Raw genomic sequence first — 7751 nt, 5'->3', positions numbered from 1 at the left:
CCAGATGGTTAAACCAAAATCACACACAACAAAGGAGTATCTTGCTCTGATACCAATTGAAAGTGCGTTATATCGATTCGAGGGGATTGGATAGGCAATTTTTACAATTTCATCACTGAGGAAAATCCTAGTGAGGAAAATCCTCAGTCATGAACTGAGAGCAGCAGAAATAGTACTAAGTCAGAAGTGCAAAAATGTCTACAACAAAGTGCTCAGCATGATTTAAGATAATCGGTTAGCACGGGTCACGGGTATAGGGTAAGCGGGTGAAGAATAATTCAAGTGAAGAATTTGAGGTGAGGAATTCAGAGAAAGTCTTCAGTCAAATTCTTCAAACAGTATAGATGAAAGTGTTCAACATGCAATCGAGGAAATGAAAGAGTTGAGGAAATAGAACCAGTAGCTCGATGAAGACAGTTGTTGATGACCCAGTTCCAATGGTTGTGACAGTTGTACGTCTGGTTTGGAGCGGCTTGGTATTGAAACCAAAGGACGCACAATCCCTACTGTATTATCCTTGAGCTAAGGACACAAAGTCCTCGTCCAACACTCGAGGTAAGTCTTCAGGGCAGACTTCCAAACCATCACAAACTCGGTCGCCGGGCGATCCACAATTGATTGCTGGATTGTAACATCCCAAATTTCCAATTTGGAATGTTATTGCATTAGAGCATCTTGCATATCATATTTTATTTGCATAATTGTTGATCCAAAAAAATTCTAAGCAACTCAAGGACCCTTGGAGAGAGTTGGGTATTTATTTATTTTTGTATTGGGATTTTCTCAAATAATGAAAAGAGGATCATTGGTTTTTAATTATTTTTCTCTTCAAATATTTCATATATAAAAATATGAGAGATGGGATAAAATGACTTTCCCAAACTTTAGAAATATTTGAGAGGAAATATTAAAGCCAAATAATAATTTTTATTTGGATTTTATTTGCTATTTTATTGGATTTATGAAAATACGTGTTTTTCAAAATATTATTTCGGCCTTTTAAAAATGCCCACGTTGTAGAGCCCATTTTCAAGAGTCCGGCAAAATTTGTTTCATCGAAATAGGAGTTCGTATGGACTTCCTTTTTAATTTTCTATCTTGTCTGGTTTTAAAAAAAATGAACCGACCATGGAGGCCTATATAAGCTGCCCCCCTGCGCACAAACCCCTAGCCGCCGCCCGCGCCGCCGCTGCCTCCGCCGCTTGTCGCCGGTCACCGCCCGAGGTAGAGAAAAAAATATTTTTGCAGATTTTTTTTGTTTATTTAATTAACGGACGTCAGTTCGTACGTTCGTTTTAACGAACACTGTTCTTAATTAATTTCAGACGACGAACGTTCGTTCGTTCGTCTGTTCGTCAGATTTATTTTCGGGGATTTTTCCGCGATTAATTTTGATCGCGATTCCTGATGCAAATTTCGTTTTAGTATAACTTTTTGCTCGTTTATCGGAATCAGGTGATTCAAACGCCCAGATTTTCGTCACGAAAATCTCTTTCCGATTAATCCACTTGCACAAGATTTTTTATAAATAAAATTTTGACTTTAGTCCAGATTAGTAAACGAATCTCGTTTTTTTCGCAGTTTGAGTTTCATTGATCCGTTTGATTTGATTCTTTTTGCAAACCGGAGTTCTTTACTTGAAATTTGTGGTTCGATCTTATTCGATTTTACCCGTGTATCTATATTGTTTCTTATGTGTGCTATTGTTTGTTGCGATAGAATACCTGGATTGTGAAGCTTGCTACTACGAGTCCCTAGGTTTTGCGGATCATCAGCAAGGCAAGTAACACTGTGATAATATCCCTTATTACCCAGTTTTATTGCATTAGATCCACCCTCATACATTGCATGGTTAGGATCTAATTAGCATGTGGGTATTGGTAAGTAGATACAGAGGTAGAACCTATTACATGTTTACTAGCAAACTTTTGGTAGTTACTTCTGGGTTATGCTATTATTGCTATGCTATGCTCGTAGACGTTATTGGGTGAGTGATTCCATGACAAATGTCAGTATTGTTAATTAAAGGTTATCTTAAGGTGGCTACCTAAATACACATCTAGGTGGATTGCTCGAGGCATCCTGGAATCCCCAGTGGCTGTCAGTATATCCCGGGGGAACTGTGTGATCATCCTAAGGTCCGCAATCCAGCTTCAAAGGGATCATAAGACTATTCATACCTGAAACTTACGTGTGCAGCCGCAAGCTATTATGGGCTCTAGCATAGTTGAGTAAGTTGTGTGAAGCTCTCGAAGTGGTAGACTAGCAGATGTAGAGGGTATAGGTGGTACGATCTACCCAGAAGTAGAGAGTTAATGCTTCAGAAAGACTGTGTCTCGAATCTCAGACCTCTGCACAACCTCTGCAGAGTGTACAAACTAATCACGATTAGCCGTGTCCCCGGTTATGGACATCTTGAGTATCTGGTTCTTGGATTTTCATCTGTATCTCAACACTCTAAATTAATCTGCAGGTTAATGATGTTTATTTTGGGCTTGAGTTGGAGGAACCTTCGCATTGTTTAATAACTAACAACATAGTTAAATAAACTTTGTTCCACTATTATAGGAAGAAATTTGGCTTTATGCAAAACTCTTAACCATAGAGCTTGCCACCAGCCAAATATGCATGTAGATATAGCATTTCACTCTCTATGTGTTACCTTGCCAACATATTCCATGTGTTGACCCGTTTCGGGCTGCAATGTTCATGTTGCAGACTTTTCAGTATCGAGTAAGCGCCATAGGTCGTTGTTTTGCACTCAGCTATGCCATTGGAGTTGATGGACCTACTTTATCTTCCAAGCCTTCCGTTGTTATTATATTTAGATGGCCTTAGGCCATATTATTGTAATACGTTCTCTTTGAGTCATTCGTTGTAATATGTGTGTGAGTGCTACTCTGTTATAATACCCATCGAAGTAATGTGCGTGTCAGCGTACCGTTCCAGGGATGACACAGATGCATAGAGACTGGACTGATTGAGGTCTGGTCGCTACATAGGTGGTATCAGAGCACACATTGACTGTAGGCCACGACCACTAAGCTAAAACCATAGGTCACTCCTCTCTTCTCATTTTCTGAGTCCTCTCCCCTTTCAAATCTATAGGATGGTGGATAAAAGGAGCAAGTTTACTCAACTGGATGAGGACACACCTTTTGGAAGACACTTGAAGGAATCCACTAAGTACCTGAACATCGGACTACCAAGCTTCACTGGGACCTTCATCGCCACCCTACCAGAAGAGGAGCGTTGGAAGATTCGAGTTCAAGTTCCAGGAAGGACGTTCATGCCAGTCACTAAGCCCATAGAGTTTTCCTTTAATGCACCAATCTGGGGCATAGGAAAGAGCATGGCAGCCCAAATTACCATGGGACGCATTGGAGAAGTTTATCACCAGGATCTCGAAGATACTATCTACCAGATTTGTGGACGCTGAGACGACCAGGGTGAGATAGTCATCACCAGGAGGGACAGATCCATTACCTCTTATATCCAGGAATTGAACCAGCACATTCGACTCCAAGAGAATCAGATGTATGAGAGTATGGATACTTTCTAGAAGGCAATGACGAGGATCAAGGAGCTGGAAGAAGAACTCAAGTCTACATGAGATGGCTACGAGGAGGAGATGACGACACTTGTGGAGAAGAATGACGATTTCATTAAGAAGCTAGAAGTCTTCATGACGGAGCCCACGATAGGAGGAGATGCAGATGTTCCCCCTAGCCCAAAGAGCTTCATCATCATCGACGACACCGACTCCGACCCTGATGAAAAAGATGATGACTACGTTGATGAAGGTGGAGCAGATATCATGGAGTCTTCCTCCGATCAAATCTTCTAGTCGACCACCATATCAGTAGGAGTATTTCCCCATGTAAATATTAGTTGAGAACTTTTGTGAATGTTAGATAGATCGTTTGTATGCTCTTGTTTGAAATTGATTGAGTGATATGATTGTGTTTGTCTCATGAGCATATGGGTAGTGTTTTCTCTTTAGACCTCACTCTATTCTATTTTCTCATCTTTTCTAAACCCCTCAGATGGCACCTCCAAGACGTGAAACCGAATTTGCTTTCCCGCCAAAGATCACCCAATTGATCCAGCAGCAGAATGCCGTGATGCAGATCCTAGTCCAGAATCAGAATCGAGGGAACAACAACAACAACCCTCCGCCACCACCACCACCTGTTGATCACTTAGCCCATTTCTTAAGGCTAAATCCGCCGGTGTTCTCTAGTAGCACCGAGCCGATTGTTGCAGATGATTGGCTCCGCAAGATTGGAAGGGAGTTAACCACTACAGGATGCTCAGATGCGGAAAGAGTGCATTGTGCCGCACATCAGCTAGATGGACCCGTAGCATCATGGTGGGAGAATTTCACAGCCACTTACCCCGTTGACACTGTCACATGGGAGCAGTTTCAACAAGCTTTTCGCACCGCCCATGTTTCAGCAGAAGCTATGGCCATGAAGAAGCGTGAGTTTCGCAACTTACGCCGAGGAGGGTGCCTAGTTGGCCAGTATGTGGAGGAATTTAGCAAGCTAGCATGTTATGCCCCTGATGACATTGCTACAGATGCCGCTAAACACGAGAAGTTCCTGGAAGGACTAAATGATGAGCTGAGCATGCAGTTGATGGTGGCAACCTTCAACAACTACTAGGAGTTGGTAGACAAAGCTCTCATGATTGAAGGGAAGCAGCAGCAGATTGACAATCGCAAGCGAAAGTATGGACAAGGGAGGTTCAGTTCTGGAGCTCAGCAGAAGCCCCGTTTTACCCCGAACTCGAGAGGGCACATTCAACACAACCATGGGGGAAATCATTCCCATGGAGCGGGTTCGCATAATCATAGTGGCCCCAGGAATGCGAATGGTAATGGAGGAAGCAATGGACAGAACCGTTCCACCCCAGCAACGCCCGCCAAGAAGGATCTAAGTCACATTACTAGTTTCAAGTGCAGGAAGAAGGGACATTACGCCACCGAGTGTCCCGAAGCAAAGAATGGGAATGGCAATGACAGCTCTGGGAAGAAGCACAACCCCTTCAACAGGGGACAAGTGAACCACGTTAGCGTGGAGGAGGTTGAAGCACAACCTGATGCAGTAGTAGGTAAGTTTCTGGTTAAGTCATTTACTTCAATTGTTCTTTTCGATACTGGTGCATCACATTCATACATATCAAGGGGATTTGTGGATAAGTATAACCTGCCAACCCAAGCCCTTAGGTCACCCATGTTAGTAACCTCGCCAGGAGAAGAATATATGGCTAGCCTAAGGTGTGATCGGATACCTTTGAGGATGGGTAATTACGTGTTTCCCTCAGACCTAATAGTATTGGAGTCACAAGGAGTGGATGTAATATTAGGTATGGATTGGTTATCAAAGTATGGAGGGAACATTGACTGCGCCACTAAGTCGATTTTACTCACCACCCCAGAACAAAGAATGATTCAATATGTATCCCAGCATATACCGAAGAGGACTCGAGTAAATTCCTTATCAGGAGTTGTACAGGAGGAAGTACCAGTGGTGAAGGATTTCCCTGATGTATTTCCAGAGGAGTTTCCAGGCATGCCACCGGACAGAGACATTGAGTTTTGGATTGAGCTTTTGCCAGGCACTGGACCAATATCCAAGGAACCATATCAGATGCCTGCAAAGGATTTGGAAGAAATTAAGAAGCAGATTAAGGAGTTACTGGATAAAGGCTATATTCGCCCAAGTTCGTCACCTTGGGGATCACCAGTACTTCTAGTGGAGAAGAAGGATGGATCGTTGAGGATGGTTGTTGATTATCGAGGGCTGAATGAAGTGACAATTAAGAACAAGTATCCACTGTCGATGATCAATGATTTGTTTGATCGTTTGCAAGGAGCTAAGGTATTTTCCAAGATCGATTTGCGATCAGTATACCACCAGCTGAAGATTCGAGAGCAGGATATACCTAAAAAAAGCTTTTACCATGAGGTCTGCGCTATATGAGTATACTGTTATGTCATTTGGTCTGACCAATGCACGTGCCTATTTCATGAACATGATGAACAAGGTATTTATGGAGTTCTTGGACAAGTTCGTCATGGTGTTCATTGATGATATTCTGGTCTTCTCGAAGAATGAAGAGCATCATGAAGAGCATTTGCGTTTGGTACTTGAGAAACTCAGAAACATCAGTTATATGCCAAGTTCAGCAAGTGTGAGTTTTGGTTGAAGGAAGTTGGTTTCCTCGGACAAGTTATATCCAGAGAAGGAATAGCAGTAGACCCCGCCAAAGTTGACACTGTGACAACGTGGGAATCCCCCACAACAGTTGGAGAGATCCGGAGTTTTCTTGGACTCGCAGGATACTACCGGAGGTTCATTGAGAATTTCTCAAAGATTGCAAAGCCCATGACGGAGTTGCTGAAGAAGGACACGAAGTTCAATTGGACTAAGGAATGTGAAGCCAGTTTCTAGGAGTTGAAGAAACGCTTGGTTACAGCCCCAGTGTTGATTCTTCCAGATCAACGCAAGGATTATCAAGTGTATTGCGACGCTTCTCATCGAGGACTCAGAGCAGTGCTGATGCAGGAGGGAAGAGTTGTTTCGTATGCTTCACCACAACTTAAACCCCATGAGTTGAACTATGCTACTCACGGTCTGGAGTTAGCAGCCGTAGTGCATGCACTGAAGACGTGGAGACACTTTCTCATTGGAAACCATTGTGAAGTATACACGGATCACAAGAGTTTGAAGTATATCTTCACTCAGAAGGAGTTGAATCTCAGACAAAGGAGATGGTTGGAACTCATCAAGGATTATGATATGAGATTGCACTATCATCCCGGAAAGGAAAATGTAGTAGCCGATGCGTTAAGCCGCAAGAGTCATGTCTATACACTCATAACCAAAGGATTGCCCGAGGAGTTGGCCGAAGATCTTCGCGAGCTATGCTTGGAGATAGTTCCGAAGGGTTATGTAGCAGCATTGGAAATTCAGTCTACCCTAATGAGTAAGATCAGAGAAGCTCGGAAGTCTAACACAGAGGTTTTTGAGGTAAAGGAAAGAATGAGCAAGGGAAAGGCCAAAGGATTTCATGAGGATGAGCACGATACCTTATGGTTTGAGGATCGCGTATATGTGCCCAATGACCCTGAGATCAGGAAGTTGATTCTGCAGGAGGCACATGATTCGTCGTATTCGATTCACCCAGGAAATACCAAGATGTATCTGGATTTGAAAGACAATTTCTGGTGGACTAGAATGAAGAAGGATATTGCGGAGTGTGTGGCAGTTTGTGATGTTTGTCAGAGAGTGAAGGCAGAGCATCAAAAGCCAGCAGGATTGCTACAGCCATTGGCGATACCCAAATGGAAATGGGACAAGCTAGGCATGGATTTCATCACGGGATTACCCCGAACGCGTTTTGGCTATGACTCGATTTGGGTTGTAGTCGACCGTTTGACGAAGGTAGCTCATTTCATCCCAGTAAAGACTACTTACAACAGTGCTAAGTTTGCAAAGATATACATGACCAGGATCGTATGTCTGCATGGAGTTCCGAGAGCCATTCTATCAGATAGAGGAACCCAGATTACCTCAAAGTTCTGGAATCAGTTGCACGAAACCTTGGGAACCAGGCTAGAGTTCAGTACAACCTTTTATCCACAGACAGATGGACAGACCGAGAGAGTCAACCAGATTCTGGAGGACATGCTGAGAGCTTGTGCACTAGATTATGGATCTAGTTGGGACGACAATTTGCCGTAC

This window comes from Hordeum vulgare, chromosome 1H, assembly GCF_904849725.1.
Source record: "Hordeum vulgare subsp. vulgare chromosome 1H, MorexV3_pseudomolecules_assembly, whole genome shotgun sequence".
NCBI lineage: Eukaryota > Viridiplantae > Streptophyta > Magnoliopsida > Poales > Poaceae > Hordeum > Hordeum vulgare.
This window is presented reverse-complemented; position numbering follows the sequence as displayed.